This window comes from Amblyomma mixtum, chromosome 4, assembly GCF_055824585.1.
Source record: "Amblyomma mixtum isolate Tamu chromosome 4, ASM5582458v1, whole genome shotgun sequence".
Classification (NCBI taxonomy): Eukaryota; Metazoa; Arthropoda; class Arachnida; order Ixodida; family Ixodidae; genus Amblyomma; species Amblyomma mixtum.
Genome location: NC_143015.1, coordinates 136,756,636 through 136,777,478, shown reverse-complemented (window position 1 = coordinate 136,777,478; position 20,843 = coordinate 136,756,636). Strand labels below are relative to the sequence as shown.

The 20,843-nt window shown below is 45.4% G+C and overlaps 1 pseudogene across 1 annotated transcript in view; it reads right to left on the bottom strand.

The window, feature by feature from the left end:
* Positions 1-5,037: 5,037 nt before the first annotated feature.
* The window catches only part of LOC149348371 (putative sodium-dependent multivitamin transporter), a 29,171-nt pseudogene continuing 13,365 nt past the window's right edge, over positions 5,038-20,843 (bottom strand). The window contains exons 9-16 of the transcript XR_016292249.1: positions 20,376-20,464; positions 13,745-13,854; positions 11,841-11,908; positions 11,617-11,703; positions 9,633-9,808; positions 7,057-7,157; positions 5,913-6,007; positions 5,038-5,259 (exon numbers count right to left, since the gene is read on the bottom strand). The product of XR_016292249.1 is annotated as a putative sodium-dependent multivitamin transporter (transcript). The remainder of the gene's footprint in view (positions 5,260-5,912; positions 6,008-7,056; positions 7,158-9,632; positions 9,809-11,616; positions 11,704-11,840; positions 11,909-13,744; positions 13,855-20,375; positions 20,465-20,843) is intronic.

Sequence of the window (20,843 nt, the reverse complement as noted above, 5' to 3'; positions counted from 1 at the left end):
AGTTTTACTCTACAATATAGGGTATCACAGGAATGCTTGCTACCACGTGGCCTTCCTTCAGTGCAAAAAAATATTTGTACGCTGAAGCTTTTTTTCTGTCTCCTCAGAAACCAAAAAGCCAACCCAACTGTCGCAATTCCACTATTACGTTGCTGTAGGTATTTCCTCAGGGAATATCCTACACCGTCGTTCGCGCTTTCTTGGAATTTCTATCAACCACCGGCCTTGTCGCTAGGTGCCATGTTCAAGTCTCTTTTCAAAAAAGGCAGCACGATGTTGATGACTTTCGCCTTTCGAAGGGAGACTGGTGTTGAAAGCAACATGGTCGTCGTCATTCTCTTCTTCCGTGGCAGTCGATGCTTTGATGTATGACACTGTTGTAACGTCAGACTGTGTCAATGAAAGCAAAAAGAACCGTACTGACAAGAAAAAAGCAGAATGAAGAAAGTTTCATGATCCAATCTGCCCCAGTCGACTTCATAGCACCAAGCCTACGTCCCCTCTTTTTTCTTATGCAAACAGTTACACTAACAGCCGACCGGTAATCAGTTCATCGATTTTCATGTCCAAGTTCCTTCCTTCTTGACGTTTGTTCGGATATTAATGACAGTTTCTTCTAATGTCCACGCCCCGCTCTTTGTGTCATGACATTTTCTAACGTTTTTCTTTACAAACCTAGCTCCGATCACGTCCCTCAAATTGAAGTCATTTCTTTAACCTACAAACTTGCAGCCTGTAAGTCAAGTGCCGGCTGAATAGAATGAAGAAGGCCACTCACCAATGACCCTAGGAAAGCATAGGGAAGGTTTCTGATTTCTTTATCTTTCTTAACCATTTCTTTACCTGAAAAATAATTGATTAGAAAGTAGATGAGAAAGCAACCATACGCCGGTGGGATGTGATGGGATGGACGAGAATGGTAGTGGCGAACTTTGAAGGTTAGAGATGGAAAAGCGGAAGAAAGAAAATGCAGGTAGGTTAACCAGTTTAGGTTGCACTCAACACAAATACTCTCGAAAGTAGAACACTGAACAGTCGTGGTTGTAGCAGAGTTAGTAGACCAGCACACGAGACACGGGTAGGTCAGGTGTTCGGATTACACTTGCCGCCATGTCTTTAGTTTTCTCTGCTTTCTAAAAATCGTTCAAGTAAAAATATTTACTAACTTCCCACTCATCAACTGGAAAAATAAAGAACAGAACATTCCATCATGCTTTCCTTGGTTTCTGTGCTTCCTAGGTTCCTTCGTATCTGTTTTTTCACCAGCTCGTCAATTCACTATCGTTGTCTGCTAATTGCTGAATAGAAGCTGTAGCATTTTATAAGGATTATCGGCAGTCTACTTTTCTTAACTTCCAAATTTCAGACAAACGTTTTCGGCCCATTTTTGTCCTCTAGCAAATTTATTTCAAACCGTCCGGATCTGCGGTCTACACTATACGTATAAAGTTGCACTCCATTGCTGTCTATAGGGAACATCCGTACATCTAAGGTTTAACTGTACACCTTTCCGCGAGCGTTTACGCCTTAGGACAACAGAGAATTTGTCACGCTAGTGCAAATACATTTTACTGCAAGCCGCGAGTCGCATCAGAATCTTGTTGTGTTTCTCTGTAATAACCCTTCTCATTTCAGCAAACAAGGGAAGGGGATGAGGGGCTCGTTATAAATAGGAGAGAAGCCAACAGCTGCAGAAACCAAGGAGCACAGGGGATTTTTTAATTTATTTTTTTTGTGGTGTCGATCAAGTAAGAATATCACTGAACATGTTGTCGCTTAAAGCTAATTGATTAGAAAAGCAGAAGAAAAAACAACCACATGCCGCCGGTTTGATCCGAACCCACGACCTCCGAATTACGCGTCCGGTGCTCTACCTCTGAGCTACGGCGACGGCTGTCAAACCTTCTGCTTTCGGGGGTATTTATGTTTAGAAATAACCTAAGCTTGAGAGTGTTCATCAGCGCCACCCATGTTCGTAAGCGGCGGACGTGGAACGTCCTGGGTTACCGCTGGTGTGACGTAGAACGCCATCGAACGGCGAGGGTGGAAGCTGTGTGAGAACCCTCTTATGCTTCCTATGGCGTCAAAGCTGCCAGAACCGAGGCCCTCGCTAAGCAATTAAGCAAACAAGGGAAGGGGAATGAGGGGCTCGTTATAAATAGGAGAGAAGCCAACAGCCACAGAAACCAAGGAGCACAGGCGCCCCTGTGCTCCTTGGTTTCTGTGGCTGTTGGCTTCTCTCCTTCTCATTTCAGTCTTGCGATACTTTATACTTGTGCACTTTGACTAACTGAAGAGTTTCAAAGCGGTTTTAACACAGTTTCTCAATGTCCCCGCGCCAATTTTCACTTTTGTCAACTGTATTCACCTGCAGTAGATGACGCAGACGTCCGAAGCGCCTCCACAGGCTCATAAACGCAGGACTGGTGAGGCGTAGATTTTTCCTCGATTGCCGGCCGCCTCCTTTAAATTATGAACATTGAAGTCGCTCAAACTGCTCTTATACAGAACTAATTTGTTTATTTGTGTGAGCGACAGAAACTGAGTTCATGCACGACAAATCTGAGCGTTGTTGCTTAGGTGCAATGTTGTATAGTATGACATGAATATTAGGGTTCTTCATGAACCACCGCGATGGTTAAGTGGCTCAGTCGAACCTGCGCGAAAGAGGCGGGTTCGACTCCGGCCATGCTGGCCGCCTTTTCATGGGGGAGAAATGCTAGAGGTCTGTGCACGGTGCGATGGTGCGATGTCAGTGTAAGTTAAAAAAAAAAATCTCTGCCTCTCCCGTAACCGAGAGTATAGTAAGCATAGGGCATAGCAAGTATAGGGGCATAGCACGAAGCGTACGCGGACACGACGAGACGCAGGCCTGACAAGAAGGTATATGCAGCGCGTTGGAAAGTGTCTAAAGTGCGCAGAGGCGAAAGCGTTTTTCGCACCACTTTGCCTATGTGACACTGGTGACGTCACCACTGGATTACGTCATACAATTGATGACGAAGTAATGAACCATTACTAATTAGTGACTAATTACTGATTAATGACTAAATACTATTTAACACCTAATTAATGACGCTTAAGCTTCGCCTTTAGGAGTGGAACGCTACAGCATGTTGTAGCGCTGCTCCAGGCAGTCCACGGAACGCCACCACGCGTTCGGCGCGATGCCTTGCCCTTTGAACGCGACGCTTTTTGAGGAAAAGAAATTACGCAGTAATTATCTGTCATCTCGGAGGACACCCGAACCGCACCGTACAGGAGGGAGGAACGGCACAAAGCTACCGGCGATTTTATGCCAGTCCTGTAGGAGGGCTTAGAGAGTCTCGTTAAATCTCGTGAAATCTCGTACGGTGCCCGGATGTTCTCGTTTCAGTGCCCGGATGAGTGGAATTCAGTGCCCGGATGTTGGCTTTCGGTCTCGGCGTGACGTCACCACACTGCCGACAACGGGAGCTAAAAGCATTTCATGCTTAAAACCAGGTGTTGGAACTTATCTGGTCTCCTCCAATAGGGCGTCCCTCAAAGCCTGAGTCACCATGGGACCTTGTCCTCCTATAAAACCATAAACCAAACCATTTCCTGTTAGCAGAAAGATGTGTTCATACAGAGGAAGTGGCGTTCCATGCGTCGAAATAGCAAATAACCCGCTAATGAGGGCAGTAGAATATTTTTAAGTAATTAGAGTTGATATAACGTGTACGGTAATTGTCACAGCGCCAAAGGGATTACGTGTTTTTGCTACGGAGCGTATTGGCATGAATACGAGCTTTCTTTTGGTTTTAGCATGAGATATATGAGAAGACTAGTAAAAGATGGATGAATTAACGCTTAGTAACCGGCACGTCTCTGCAAGCCTTCTTACTGTGCCGCTGCCGTGGTGGCTCAGTGGCTATATCCGAAAGACGCGGGTTCGATCCTGGCCGCGGCGGTTGAATTTCGTTGGAGGAGAAATTCCAGAGGCCCGTGTACTGTGCGATGACAGTGCACGTTAAAGAACCCCAGGTGGTCGAAATTTACGGAGCCCTCCACTACGGCGTCTCTCATAGCCTTAGTTGCTTTGGGACGCTAAACCCCATAAACCAAACCAAACCAGAATACTGTGCCTTAGAAGAACCATTTTTTCCTGCACACGAGTCTTTTAGCAAAGAAACAATGTAGAGCACTCTTCTCAAAACACGTCCAGAAAATTCTCAGTTTTCACAACAGCTTCTCCTATGGAATTTTGGGACTTTACAGCATAACTTCTTCTAGCAACAAAAGGACTTACTCTAGTACTGAGCTGTCTTTTGTCGTAACGATAGAGTGAGTTCTGTCGCAACAGCAGAACACTTGCCAATATTACAGTAAACTTTGTCGTAACGACAAGACAACAAAAATTTGTGTTGTATTTTGGGACCAGCTCTGTCGTATTTTTCGACTATGCCGGCCGCCTTTGGCCAACGTCGTCTAGAAAGATCAACGAACTTGAAGGCGAACAAAAGATTAAAGTTCTCCAATAACGCCCGAAGAATGTCGGAATCGTAGCCAACAAAAAAAAAACTTATAGGTGATTGATCTGCCAATCGGACGGAAACGCGTAGTATTATATTTTCATTCTATCCAGCATGACAGGTACAGTCTTTGTCAAAAGTAACCAGGCTGCATGGTTTGCTTCTAGCTCGTACAGTGGAGCCCTTACAGCTTCACTGAAGCTGAAATGGCCGTTAAAGGTCAGGACTGGGTGTCTTCTTACCTTCTAAACTTTTTAATCCTTAGGAAAGCCACAAGGGCTCCACTATACAAGCTAGAAGCAAACCAAGCAGCCTGGTTACTTTTGACAAAGACTGTACATCAAGTAAATTTCTTTACATAAACCTTTAAATTTTAAGCAAAGCTAACCCAAGTAGAACACGATGTGGGCCCTTGTGGATCCCATGTGGGCATTTTGGGCTGGCGCAACCCAAAATTCTGACCAAAATTTGTTGTTATTGCCCACCTCAGCAAAAACACGACAAAAACACAACAGCAAAAATCAGGAAGTTCCTTCTTCAAAAGTTCATCAGCAGCGCTTCAAATGCTTTCTTTGAAAGTCGCCCTAAACCGCATCTTCCTTGCTCAGTGAACACTTTGAAGTCCTTCGCAGAAAGAGGTAGCATGAAGCTGAGGGTTTTCCCACACCCTGGACCGACCAGCATCCAAAGCAGTAAGGGCGTCGTCATCTTCGTCTTCAACGCCAGTTGACGTCTTCATGCCATATGTACCCGCCGCTTCGTCCATCTGTGATGAAAAACGGTAAAACCGTCTCTTGAAGGCATTGCGCAATCAAAAATCAAAGCATGCGGGCTCAAATTTCATAATAATTTAAAAAGACATTCATTGCTTTATAACTATAGCGACGCTAATGAAGGAAACAGTTCGTAGGTACAGTGTTCAAGAAAATTATTTTCTATTTTTATTGTTTCTTGCTTTCATATGCTCATATCTACCGTCTTACATCAAACTGCAATGCAAGGAAATTTCATACGAAGATACTGACAGCCTAATGTTCGATTCGATCGAAACTATCTAAGAGGCTTTAGCTAACTGTGAATAACAGCACAGAGACAAGGGAGAGAATAAGCAGAAAGCACCGTCTGCATCCTCTGTCCCTTGTCTCTCCTTCATTCCTTTCCTGTTTCCTTTTCTTGTTTTCTTGTAATTTTTGCTTGTTTTCCACACGCTGTAATCTTGACCGTGCTCTTCTTTGCGCATGCTCATCGCTTGATGGTGGTGATCGGCTCCTATATATTACAAGTGGTGGCATTTCGAAAATAATGTTGCAAGTTAGCGCCTGTCCTGTCCATTTCTGAGTCGTCCGTGTCTTTTTTGCGCTATGTTTTCGAAAAACAACATTCGCTTGGTGTACAATTCGTGTGGCTATTCACTCCTACCTGCAGTAAGCTGCGAAGACGGCTGAAGCGCCTCCAGAAGTTCAGGAATACTGGGCTCGTGAGGGGCAGGTTTCTTTTAGAATTACGGGCTCCTCCTTAAGAAAGGTGAAGGGAAGTTATAGAGATATCAAGTGATGTTTCGGTATTCTCGATGTGGAGATGATTTTAAGACACAAAATCTCGCTGCTTTGCTACTTTTATGTGTTGTTCATTTTATAATACAGCCACTCTATTCATCATTGTATTGAACTTAGGTCACACGCACAAAATATAGAGTCGGTGATGAGAGTAAGGCGGTGCAATTTCATTTCGAAGAGAAACAGTTCATGGGACAAATCTTAATATCTTAATTATAGCTGCGCGGAAAACCTTGAAAAAGACATCCGCCTCCAGCAGGGCCAACGAACTTGTGTGCTCCGTCTAGAGAACGCAGCGTTAGTGAATGCCAGTTTGAAGGAAAACCTCTCCTTGTTCGGTGTGAAAGCTTCCCATAGTACAGCGATTTTGCGATGTTCACTTTTTTACGCTACTTAAACAACAAGAGAAGAGTCACGCCCTTTCTAAGCGTTCTGAAACAGAATTTTTCGCTGCAACTAATTTCTTTATCAATTGAAAACAAGCACAAGGCCTTGCAAAGATTTGGAATCGTATTTGCTAGCGCTTAGTGAACACAAGAGACAAGAACACAAATACACAAGACAGACACAGGACTAGCGTCTGTCCTGTGTGTTTGCGTTCTTGTCTCGTGTGTTCACTAAGCGGTAGCAAATATGATTCCAAACGCTTTCCAACTAGATCAACTTTCCGCCTTAATACTTGCAAAAGATTGTCGCACTATCTAGTGACTCTGTTAAAAGAGTTCAAGCAATAACTTGCCCCTGCTCTCAGATATATTCTAGGAAGTTACTAACGGGAGTACTTGACAAGTTAGCAGTCACAATTCTCTTATTTTTCTGCAAACGCAAAAAAAAATGTGCCTCTCGAGTATCCTGGCTCCCGTTGTTAATATTAGTGTCAGTGTATTGAAGAAAGCACAATTCGCTTTTAGCACGCGCTTCCTAACAATCTCACGAAGCCAAGTCGCTTACAATGAAGTGTGCAACAATCACAAAGAGGCGCTACTCTGAACTTATCGAGCACTCACCGGTAGCTATGCTGAGTGCGGTGTCAAGCAGCATGGTCAGCAAGGATCCGATGAATGAGATCCAGAAGAAGGACACCCGGTACAGCGGGAATATGTCTGCGCTGCATAGGGTTCTCAAGTCTCAGATCAGTGCCGTCGCACTTGTTCGTAAGTACTCATTGTGACCCAAAAGGGCCAGGATGAAGAGGCGCAATACAGGATATTAAAATTAGCCATTCAGAGTCGTTAAAACACAAGTGGTGGGCGACACACGAAAGCCTTCTTCGCACGTAGGCTACGCGACCATGCGCGCATAATTAGGATAATAATCGCAGTTAGTTCTCACGCTGCTTTTATTGCGAAAGCAATACTACTTGCACTTTCACGCCTTTGCCGTGCCGCGGCGGTGACCACCATTGACCTTCATTTGACCTTGATTGCATTAGTTTGGAATAGACTGGATTGCATTGGATTGATTGGACTGGACTAGACTGGACGGGGTTGGACGGGATTGGATTGGATTGGATTAGGTTAGATTAAATTAAATTAAATTAGATTAGATTGGATTAGATTGGATTAGATTGGATTGGGTTGGATTGGTATAGATTGCATTGGATTGGATTGGATTGGATTGGATTGGATAACCGACGCATCACCACAAGCACCACCACAAGCTACACTACCAGCTGAACCATGGCGTAGGTACGGATATTGGTTTCGCAATTACCGGGCTTACCCAAGCTAAGCCACAGCGAATTTTTTTACCTAAATTTGTTAATAAATGGTTTTTCGTTCAACTCGCGTTTATATAACTAATTAAAACTTATAGACAGTCACGTTTGGTAGTCATCCAAGCACTCGTTTGTTGCGCAATGTTCGACTGCGAATTTCCATCTCCATTCGTGTGGCGTTCGGTGCAGGGGCAATTTCGGCGTGGCGCAAATGTTGCGCGTGAGGTTTCGTTTGCAAACAGTGTAGAGCCAAAGGGAGGGATGATAACTGCTTCCCTATCACTTTAAGCGAAGAAAATTCATGAAGCTCTATATGCGCCTACGCCGTTACACTGGGTAGTAGTTTCGCGCCTCTCGCCACCGCCTTGAATGCATCATTACGCGGATTCGGTAGAAAAAGTAGAGATGAATATCTTGCAACGCAGGGCGGGCGCAAGGACAATTCTACCGGACAGAGATGTGTAGGACTGCCACAAACTCTTGGTTTTTACTACAAATACGCACACTAATTTTAATTCGGTTAATTCGGAGGTTATAACACGACAATAATTTTTATCTCAGTATTCGTCCTTTTGGTATCATAATCTCTCTGTAGAAACGAATTTGGTGAATCTCATCGTTTTTTTAAGAACTCTAGAGAGTGCTGCCTTGAACATCCTGTACACAGATAAAACAATGAGATTTCTCACAAAATTTGTACCCAAATTTGTACCCATTTCTTTGTGGCAGGTTCTTTGCATCTATGAATGCCCTTTTTCATTCCAATAAGATTGAAACCTGAGGAACCTTCACTCAATATACCTTTGTCATACCGTATAGATAGAAAATGAAATGACTACGGCGTCCCAATAGCCTTAGTCGTTTTGGGACGTTAAGCACACACAAACAAAACCAAACCAGAAAATGAAATGATGATATCATGAAAGCTCCTCATCGATTGCATACTTTTTAACTCTTAGCAACTCAATTTTTTAATTAGTTTTATTCTTTATCTCTCTGGTTTGATCTATACAGAAAAGCAACCGTACTCCCAGGAAGAGTAACACGTGATACACTTTGGTAGAGGTCAACACATTCTTAATACTTAAGCAGTATGTTTCAAGTTAAGCTGCTAATCTTTGCTCTTATTTATTTTGTTCAATATCTAACGGTCTTTCTGGTTGCAGACACAACAGGGTCGCGATATCGAAAGTTAAGAGGTAAGAGCTAGATCAAGAATTTAACTTTGAACAACAGTCAGAACATGCTAGCTGCCAAACATTTCAAATTTCAGCGAAGATTGTGGCCCTCAAAAAGAGGCAGCCAAATAGTTGAAACTAAAATTGGTATGACGAAGCATTTCTAGAAGTGACATATGGATGCCGGTGTGCTTGTCACGTGTATGTTCATCACAGAGAGCATATATCAACCTAAAAGCTTTTGAGTTTTGACTGAGCAGGCTAGTTCAAACTGAGAGTGATGATGATGATGGTGATGATGATGATACAATTAATTGGCTCACGGACATATATTGCCAAACAGCGCTGGCCAGCGTACGGGCAGCTCATGTCTGAGAATGTAGATCATGTTGAGAATAAAAGTACGCTAAAGTCAAGATGCGTAGAGCCCAAAGAAGACATATGACTGTCATTCCTGCAACGCTATCCATTACGATGGATAGACGCTTATAAAAGCATAATTAATAAAATCGAGGGAATGGTGATGAGAAGTCTGAGTGATATTGGTCAGTGATATTGGTAAGACCACCATTTCCATCAATTGCCCTATTTAACAAAGAATATAAATTCACAAGAGTAAGAAAGGGTACGGCGCGAACAAAATACCCTGATAACATCTGAGGCCGTCAAGTGAAAGTTCAGTGCTTACGACGTGGCTGCGTGGTTGGATCCAATGTCGGTACCATTGAAAGGCGTCGGACAGCGGTCGAGTGTCTTGCGAAGGTAAGGTGGTGGGGGAACCCCGGAGACGATCCTGCCCACGGCGTGCCACAGCTGAATGCCACAGACCAGCAGGCTGGCCCAGGCGGCACTCTGTCATGTGAGCTGGTAAATCGGTTCCTTGGTAAAGCATTTCACATTAGTTTACACGGATTTCTGCTGCTCGTAAATTACCGGGGCTCAACTCCGTTTCAATAAACAGGCCGGTGCCTTTGCCCACGCTGTGTATGCGGTTGCGTTCACAAGATGATATTCAAGTTCACTTATTGATTAACGCGATAACGTTAAGGAGCTCGTGTCGCAGAACAGCCGGCGTCGGCATCGTTGACCATGAGCAAGAAATACACAAAAAAAAACTCCAGGGAAGGAACCTAGGAGGCAGGCGACCCTCCTTTCTCTTGCAACCTTATGGTGTCATCCCAACCTGCCCATCGGATTGTGAGCATACTAACCACATTGGCATGCAGTAGTTAAATTATTGATTTCTCGCAAGAGGTTGCCCGCAAAGAGCAACATGGGTTGCACAAGCTCCACCGGCTGCAGCACCTGCCATTGCAGGGCAGTGGCACATTGCTTAACTGCTGCGGCACTGATCCAGAAATCGTATGAGGCCTCCCAGGTATGCAGGCATGTTAAAAGTGCAGTGAAGAGGAATCTGAACTCGTCTTTTTGCCGCGGGAACTCAATCTGCACGTTCCGTGCATTCTTAGAAACTTCGATTTATTGCCCTGTGTGGCCGATTTCCCTAATTAAATCGAATTAACGTCCGGCTCCCGCCTTTATTTTTTAATTCTCCCCCGTACGGTGGGCGGAGTCGACCAACGCGTGGAGTGCCTTTCAGCCAGCTCCGTGGAGGCTTGCCGCTCTGCCATCGGCGGAGTAATACGTAGTTGTCCGTAGAAGCAAATAGTCCGGGCGTATTTTTATTTCTGCGAGCTTATCTTGCGGCTATATTATCTACGAATGAAACTATTTATTCACGGAAACCTAAAAAACAAAATAAAGCGAAAGCAAAGCCTCCACGGAGCAGGCTGAAAGGCACTCCACGCGTTGTTCGATTCCGCCCACCGTACGGGGGAGAATTAAAAAAAAAAGGCGGGAGCCGGACGTTAATTCGATTTAATTGGGGAAATCAGCCACACAGGGCCGTAAATCGAAGCTTCTAAGAATGTTCAGAACGTGTAGATCGAGTTCCAGCACTAAAAATACGAATTCAGATTCCTCTTCAGTGCACCTTTAAGTAGAGAATGACCAAATCTGCATATACGAGCGTTAACCCATTCAAGCAATCGCATCATATCCTTAAGGCGGTGCTTAAGCTTCCCCTCGGGTCTTTTCACTTACTCTAGCCTCACATAAGCGTATGTAGCCTCACAAAAACACACAGATCATCACATCTGGCTATGTGTGGGGTTGCGGCGTGGTCAAGCGCACGTGTGAGCCACATCTACCATAAACCTGAAACAAAGAAGAAAACTTCAGCTGTAGGCAGCAGTAATAGAAACACTATTTTTAGAAACACCCTCACAGTGTACTTCGTGAAAGTTGCAAGGGGCAACACTCTTTCTCTATTTTCCAACGACGTTAGACAAGTAAGAGGCGTATCTAGACGGTGAGTAGGCAGACATTCCCCGGAATCATAGCAACTAGGCATGAAAATTATCTACACCAGGATGATTCCGCCGAAGCCAGCGTTTCGGAGGTGGAGCCCTGTAATTAAACGGCTCTCGCTACGTTTTTTTCCTGTAGTTCAGTCGTCGACGATGACTATTGCGTATCGATAGATTTTCTAGCTTGCGAAGTTCTGCCTTGAATACGTTGTGGCAAGGCGGGAGATTTAGTTGCAAAGACGGTAGTTGATAAGCTTTGCCTAAGCCTTTGTAGGCAGGCAGGCCCGCGGAGGAAAACCGCACCTTTGCGTTGACCCATGGCGATGACATGGCGAGAAGGACGATTCCGACGAACGGCCCAGAAGCAGAGGAATATAGAGACATGAAGAGCTGCGCAGAATGTCCGTAAGCGAGGTATTCAATTACTGCGAGAGGCAGTGTCGCGGGAGTAAGTAGCAATGTGGCTGCAGATTAGCGAACGCAAATAGAAAGCCAAGCGTAGTACTGCAGCAAAAGATAATAAATACCTTTGCGGCTGTTCCCATTAATGGGACTGCGATGGCAAAGAGCGTCATTGTCGTGCCGCTGGCAACAGCTGAAACCAGCGAATTTAGTTCATTAAATCAGTTATAAAGCGCAAACTTAACCTTTGACTTTCCATGTCCCATCCGGATTTATGTAGTCGCACATGTCCTGCCAATGTTGCCCGCCCGCTCATGCATGTGCACAGGCTTAACTCTGCAGAGGGCAATCTATTCCTTATCTCCACCAGTGCCTGTCCTGTGTTGAGGTGAAGCTTTGCGGACACCAATGGTCGTGAACGAGCCAACGTGACTCATATAGATAAATCTGTAGTCTGTGGGTGTTATGAGCAGCCTACAGGTTAGCTCAGTTGGATAACAGAAGAGCGCCTATGCATTGAAAACCCCGGATACTTGCTTTAATAATACATGGGCCTCTAAGGAATTACCTTTACTAAAAGCTCAATTAGAAGGTACTTACAGTACAGGAATAAAGTATTGCATGAAATACAGCACGTTATTGAGTACGCATTCGTAAGTCAAGGGGATTAGACGGCAAGCTTTTTGGCAAGAGACCCACCACTGGTAGTTAGTTGAAAGCAAGAGGTGACCAAGTACGGCTTTTGCATGCAATAGTAGTGCGGATGAGGTTCTCTTGCGCCCCTATATACAATCTGTTATTATAGGAGCCAATTATTGTTACATTTGCAATTACGCCCGAACGTAATGAAGATCATCAAGAAAAATTACACATTTAATGTTAAGTATACTGCTGAAAATTCATTTGTTTTTTTTTATTGAACGTATCCACAGGTCTTGGATGGTATCACATGCACATATTCCTCTAAAATCAAAATAACGACGTACTGCAATGAATGGCAAGTAAAAGACAAGACATGGGAGTTTAGAATTGTGTTGGCACTTGCGGCGTAATAAATAGGCGCCGTGTTCTTCGACCTCTCAATATTCAAATCGATGTGGTGTGCCGACTGTCGCAAGATTAGTTACTTCGCAACAAATCAAATATAAATACCCTGTTTAATTTTCTAAAGAGATGCAAAGCTGTTTTCGGAAGGCTACCATGCGGGGAAGCGATCCTAATCAACCACGTAGTGTTACCTCACATTCTAATGGATAGATATTACGAAGATGTGAACAGTTAAGCCTTCCTCAAGACGCTGCAGTAGTCGCAACTTTAGGAGTATAGAAGCTAATACTGGCCACATTATACGTTTCAAATACGAACATCTGAGGCAAACCTTCAGCTGTCGGGGCATACTTCTCGTAAATAAGCGATTACGTGACGTAAAAAATTACGAGCAAGTTTAGCGGCTAAAGTGGTGAAAGGCGAAAGCGTGAGTGCTGCATTCTGCTACGCGATTGTTCACTTCACATTCTATTGGTGCATTAATTAACTGCCAATTAATTATGCTTAATCTTTGCCTTCAGGAGTGTAAAGTGACAGCGTGCAGTAGAGCTGCCCGCCACTGCCCTTGAACGCAACGCTTGTTGAGGAAAGGAAATGGCGCTGTAATTCTCTGTCATCTCGGTGGACACCCGAACCGCGCCGTACAGGAAGGGAGGAAGTGGAGTGAAATAAGAAAGAGAAAGAAGGGCCGTAATGAAGAAAATGAAAATTGTATTTGAGGAAAGTAAATTACGAAGCAACAGTCTCACATATCTCGGGGCACACCAGTCGAAAATTTGCGGAAAGGGAATTGCGCAGTAACTGTGTCAGATATTTCGGTGGACACTCAAAATTCGCGTGCAGTGACGTCACGACCATTTCGACCAATGTGAAAAGCGGATAAATTTGCTAAGACGTCATGGTCACGACAGTATGAGCCATTAAAGGCTTTCGCCTTAAAAGGAAACACAGTTCGGCGATCACCGAGTTGACTCGCACGTACCAAGCAGGCGCATCACCGCGACGGCTTTCTGCTCGCTCATGTTGACGTACGGAGAAATGATGTCGACGTAAATAGTCGCGGCATTCGAGTTGACAACAGATGACACCGTGCTGCGAAATGCGTGAGAACCGAAAACAATAATGTCAGTTCAAAAGCAATTGTTAATACGTTGGCATTAGAAGGGCGCGTGCCAGCGGAAATGACGACCGCCGTCATAGGTGACTCATGACGTGATGTGGACCTTATGTCACCACAACTTTCCCACCGTGATGGATGGAAACCGGTCCACTGCGGCAGGTCTCAGTCAATTATTGCTCGCAAGAGGTTGCTCAGGAAGAGAAACCTGGGTTTCACCAGCCCCACCCGTCATCATCATCAGCCTGACTACACCCACTGCAGGGCAAAGGCCTCTCCCATGTCTCCCCAATTAACTCTGTCCTTTGTCGGTTGCCGCTACTGTATCCCCGCAAACTTCTTAATCTCATCCGCCCACCTAACTTTCTGCCGTCCCCTGCTGCGTTTGCTTTCTCTTGGAATCCACTCCGTTTCCCTTAAGGACCAGCGGTTATCTTGCCTTCGCATTACATGCCCTGCCCAAGCCCATTTCTTCCTCTAGATTTCAACTAAGATGTCATTAACCCGCGTTTGTTCCCTGACCCACTCCGCCTTCTTCCGATCTCTTAGCGTTACACCTATCATTTGCCTTTCTATAGCTCGCTGCGTTGTTCTTAACTTAAGCTGAACCCTCTTTGATAGCCTCCACGTTTCTGCCCCACAGGTGAGTACCGGTAGGATACAGCTGTTGTATACTTTTTTCTTCAGGGATATGCCCCACCCGCAGCTGTGTTCTAAGCAGCCGCCTGCCGGTGCAGTGGCGCATCGCTTAACCGCTGCACTGATTAGCAAGGAGTGGTGTGAGCACTCCCAGGGATCGAATGGTGTAAAGTATAAATGAACAATTCGGCATATTTTCGCATTAGATAACCTAGAATTAGCTACAACAGAAAATGCGAACGCATCGAAACGATCCCCCGATTATCGCCTGCGAGTTTTCCTGCACGTGAATTCTGACGAGTAGACAGCGCTCGCTCGTCTTGAAAAACAGCGGAATGCCTAGTGAATCCTGGATTTATTGGATATGCAAAAGTGGCCAGGTTATATGCACGTATCAAATACTATATTCCGAAAAGCATTCGCGCTAGTGCAGATATTGAGTGTTAGCTTCATTTCCTCTGGCCATTTACGGCTAATTGGTTTTGTGAGTCGTGAATTCATATCCATCGGAAATAATATTTATGCGCATTCCACGGGTGGCTTGTGCCCTCCAGGCGACAACTTGAAGTCAGTGGTATCGTTCGCAGTAGGCTACTACTTAGCGAGCCTATATTTCAGCAAGTGTTGTTTTCTTGTACGTCGCTTTCAATTGTGGGGCAACTGTTTGCATGTTTGATTGTTTGAAGCCATATATGAATGTCCCTTCTGCAAATGCCCGACTCTTCAATTCTCTGCATTCTCCCAGGCAACGCCTCCACGAGGACCTGGTTCTTACTATTTGTTTTTTTTTTGCAGCATGGCCATACTCAGGTATAGGTAGGTATACACGCCAACGTACAATTTTATTTCATTTCCGCTTCACAGACGTGTGGAAAAGTCGTAACGCGGCGAGGCATTATGGCGAGCTGAAGCAACCGGCGCCCAAGACCAATTCCAGTGGTATTTTTCCGCAGCATCCGGAGTGTCTCAAGCTATTAGGAGTGCACTTTTTTTACATCCGGTGCAGCGGTTGAGGATGGCATGCACCTGGGGCTGTAGTTGTAATGCACAGGTGGTGTGTTCCCGCCGAACTAGGTCCCAAAGTAGGCCCCGTAAAGGGGATTTCTCTTGTTTCTCATCGTATATCACACTGCGTTCGAGCTTCTCTCGAATGAAATCTTTTATTCACTTTTACTCTGGTGAAGATTGTGGTGACAGTGGTGAACTGACCGAAGCGTTGTGCTCTAGGGCCCTAACAGGTGTCTACTGAAAGGCGTGTCTTTGAATGTTTGTTGCAGCAGTTCTCGCCACAGTCCGAACGCATCTTTACGCGCTCGTTTTTCAGTAACGAAGAAGAAGATGATGGGTTGGCAGCGTTTATGGCAGGTTTGCAGGATGTCTAGCCTGGTAATATAGCATTCGGGCTACTCCAGATGAGCATGAAAATGTTGAAGTAATACAGTTACAAAAAAGTTACGCGGATAAAAATGAATAACGTTATGGTGCAAGCCTACAGCACATAAGTATATGCAGATCAGGTACAGAAGCATTCATATACCAGAACATATAGCATTTAAAAGCATTCACGTCTTGCTTTCCAAACAAATATTAAAAGGGTCTTACTCGTACACAGCCCTAACGCGGCCTCATTCCCAACTTCAAATGCATTACCCGGGTAAGGCAAGAGCTCTGATGAAGACGTTTCAGCTCAGTGTTCAGTTTTACACCCTGTAACGTATAGAGATTATAGCTGAGAATTAAGCAGTCCTGATTTTCACGTTCCGCACATAACCAGCACATTATTTCGTATTTTACCATGGTACCCTAAATGAAACGTGCATCCCAGCATTTAACACTCCAAACACGTTCGCGCTTATTATGGTCAGAGAATTTGTTTACGGCAGTAATAAAATAAGAAAAAGCAGCGTTACGCTCACTTTCTCTATGGGCCAGAGAGAGTAATCAATAGCTTTGCGGCAACACTAACCCTCCGTCACTTATATTTTTTCCCACTACAATGCATTTTATTCGATGTACCTAACTATCGCATGGGGGAAGAGTGTATAGATTTCTTCGCCTGATAGTCAATCGAATAACATACTCACTACCATACCACGTAACCATCAAAGCTGAAAGAGAGCAAGCAGAAGCTATCCTTCGCAAAGCGTACAAGATAGCCTTACATCTACCAAGGAACACGTCCAACGAGAAGCTAATGCAACTAGAGCTAAACAACACTTTTGAAGGGCTGAGTGAATGCCAAATAAAGGCACAACTTCAAAGACTCAGCGACACAAGAACCGGACGAGCACTTCTGACTAGGTTGGGTCGGGAGACGGAGAACCATCACAACAACAGGGAAAACATACCAGACGCACTAAGAAAAAACATAAGCGTACAACCCATCCCCCGCAACATGGACCCAAACCTCCATGCCAGCAGGAGAGCCAGGGCAGAATACTATGAAAAAACAATAGGGCACAGGGACAGCACGGTATACACCGACGCTTCCCCGTACTATGGTGAACGAGGAAATAAAATGGTGGCGGTAGTCGTCAACCACCAGGGAGAACACATAACGAGCCTCACGGCCAGGGCATCAAATGTAGCAGAGGCGGAGGAGATAGCGATAGCCCTAGCAATGAGGGAGGGGGATAGAAAGGGGAGACCCTTGAATATTTTAACAGACTCACAAGAAGCGTGTCGAAACTACACAAAAGGAAGGGTAGGCAAAACGACACTCAGGATCCTCAGCGAGGGGACACCCTCGGGGAGGAGAGAGAAACATAACATAATTTGGATACCAGGCCACGCGGGGGTCTGGGGCAACGAAAGGGCGGACGAACTAGCTCGAGGGCTTACTATCCGAGCTGGGGGGTCACAAGCCCCGGAGGAGCTCTGGACTAGCCTAGGGGCTGGGTACTCTGAAACACTAAGTTTATACAGGGGGCTAAGATACAAATACCCCCCACCACGCAAAGAGCTAAGCAAGGAAGAAGCCGCAAAATGGCGGAAGCTACAGACAGGCTCCTTCCCCAACATATATATACTAAGCAAGATGTTCCCGACACAATACCGCGCCACATGCCCTTGGTGCGAAGCGAGGCCAACACTATACCACATAACATGGGAATGCGACAGAAACATATCGTTCCACAAACACGACACACCAAGTGCGGAGCAATGGGAGAGCCGGCTCACCAGCTGCGAGCTAGAGGCCCAAAGGGCACTCATAGCACACGCAAGCGAGGTGGCCAGACTCAGTGGAGCCCTGGACTAGGGGACCACCCAAGGCTAGGAGGCAACCTCAAGACTTGAAGAGAAGACTTGAAGAAGACCTCCACCGCAGGCTAAATCTTATAAATCAATAAAGTTTCTACTCACTCACTCACTCGCTAGCTTAATTACGCGCTTTTGAATGAATAGTTTCTTATTCCCTGCACTAAAAAACGCCGCAGGTATCCCTTGTATGCTTCTGCTTTGTGCCTCCGATATGTATGGAAGAGAAACAATGTGTATAGGAGACACTTCGTCTAAAAACTTAGATTTTTATACACTGGTAAGCAAAGGGCTGTGCAACACACTCGACTCCACTTATGCGAAGCTGACGACCGGCCAGAATGTGTTTTTTTTTTATCAAAAAGTCGTTTTAGCAGGACTGTCCCCACTACAGCTAAAGCTAAATATGAATAGTATGAAAAAGACTGGTTTCATTAGTTCGCTAAAAATTCCGTTATGTATGTCTCATTCCTGAAAGTATACTCATCAGGCACAAACCCTCTAACGTCCATGTCTTAGTGGTCGACTCTTTTTGCCGGCGGGCCGCTCCACCACGGTATATAATAAATTGCGATTGAAACCTGCACGGTTCCTACTAGCAGGTCAGCCTCCTTTAACTCAGTCCTGGAGAAAAAGTTTGTAATGTAATAGCTCTAAGGCTCGTTCTGTTCAGGACATCTGGCGTCGTCGTCACCGGTGTCGTCGCGGGTGTTGTGAGCGAAAAATTGGCCAGGATAGGGTGGCCCAGGTGGCCACCCCATCCACCCAGGAGGCCCTTGTCCTGGCATCACAACCCGCTCAGAGGATTTAAAGCAAACTGCAGACAGGTGGCAGGTGGCAGTTAATTTATTACTGGTCACGAGACATTGCTCAGGAACAGAAACCTGGTGGCACAAACCCCATGGGTGGCAGCACCCACCATCAACGGGCTGTGGCCCACGACTCGCAGGGCCATACGAATGCCAAGTAAAGAATGACCGATTGCGCATATATGGGGATTAGTCCATTAACGGTGTGACGTCACACCCTTAAGGCGGAGCTTAAAGGTGCAGTGAAGAGGAATCTGAACTCGTCTTTTTGCCGCGGGAACTCAATCTACACGTTCCGAGCATTCTTAGAAACCTCGATTTATGGCCGTGCGTGGCCGATTTTCCTAATTAAATCGAATTAACGTCCGGCTCCCGCCTTTTTTTTAATTCTCCCCCGTACGGTGGGCGGAGTCGACCAACGCGTGGAGTGCCCTTCACCCAGTCCCGTGGCGGCTTGCCGCTCTGCCATCGGCAGAGTAATACGTAGTAGTCCATAGAAGCAAATAGTCCGCGCGTATTTTTATTTCTGCGGCCTTATTTTGCGGCTATATTCTCTACGAATGAAACCATTTATTCACGGAAACCTAAAAAACATAAATAAAGCGAAAGGAAAGCCTCCACGGAGCTGGCTGAAAGGCACTCCACGCGTTGAACGAGTCCGCCCAGCGTACGGGCGAAAATTCGAAAAAACAGGCGGGAGCCGGACGTTAATTCGATTTAATTAGGAACATCGGCCACGCACGGCAATAAATCGAAGTTTCGAAGAATGCTGGGAACGTGTAGATCGAGTTCCCGCGGCAAAAAGACAAGTTCAGAATCCTCTTCAGTGCACCTTTAAGTGTCCTCTCAAGAATTTCAGGAAACAGTACCGAAGCTAGCGCAGTTCAGGTGCCCGTAGAAAGTGTATACATAAGCTGGCTTGTCTAGAACACTCGTGCTGTGCTCATCGCAGCAAAGAAGGCGTAACATTAAGTATCCAGCGGTTCTCACCAAAACTTCTTGACCTGAAGCGGTGCCACGTATCTAAAAGAACGAAAAAGGCGTCACCGCAGGGTTGCCAGCAGAGCAGATTTCGTTGCGATCTCACTTTATTCATCCGGGAGAACACAACTAGGGCGCTATAGAGAAATCACTTACGTCTCTATTGGCCGCTGTTACAGCATTGTCATCACGGAGCACAGACGGTAAATAGCAGGATAACGCAGGCGCCGCTCGCCACTTGACCACCAAGACCAACAAGAGATACTATATGCATGCTGTGGAAACTTCTCAAACCGCTACAATTATTTTATCACCTACGATTTGGTGCAGTTTCCCTCACAAGCCTGCCCCGCTAATGCGCCCAACGCGCCTCTGGAACCACTAAGGCGCATTTCCGAGCCGGCACGCACATACGCGCTGATTGACGTTGTAGCTCGTTGGTGAGTTGTTGGTCAGCAGTTCAAAAGCAGTTCCAATGCCGTTTCTTTTATTGCTTTTTTGGAGTAACATTGTACTTAATGTTAGTGCTATCATTGGATCTGGTCGGAGCTATTCGGTTACCTGTCTGGTGGGGAGTGTACGCATTTGGACGTGGATGTTGACAGATCATGGCGTGTTCGCTCCAAACGAATGATATAGCCATATCTGTTCGTTTTATATAAGGCGCAGTGCTTGATACATTGATAAATATTATGATGGTAGCACCACCCACGTCCACATAAATAAGAGCGTTCGTTATAAGTGGAACCATTGTAAGCAAGTGCGACTGTACATTTTACGAATGTTTTTGGCACTATTTATTTTCTCACCTCGTCGAAGCGCCGAGAAGTCCCGCAAGAAATAACCCCCTGAGCATTGTAAAATCTGAAAGGCTGTCCGTTATGTGCAATGGAAGAACCTGGAAGAGAATAGGAAATGGCAGAAAGCGGTGAACTTTCGCCACTGGCCCAACACCACCAATTAATAATGCGAAAAGAAGACGAGGCGATCAATTTCCTTGAAGCCACTCGATGCGGAAATCTTGTATTTTGAGACATGATCTTGAAGTTTTACCTCCCGTAGTTTTGGTTCCTGCAACGCACACACATTCCTACAACTTAGTTGTCCTTTGTTTTCTCCAGAAGATGGCAAAATGGCTTTCTCTTTTCTGTCTACCTTTAATGTAGGCAACACTTCAAGCGTATCAAATTCCAAATAGTCTATTACCCTTCAAAGCTACTGCAGTGAGAGGCGAAATATACTCCGACATCAATCTCGCCAATGCCAACCGCCGACAA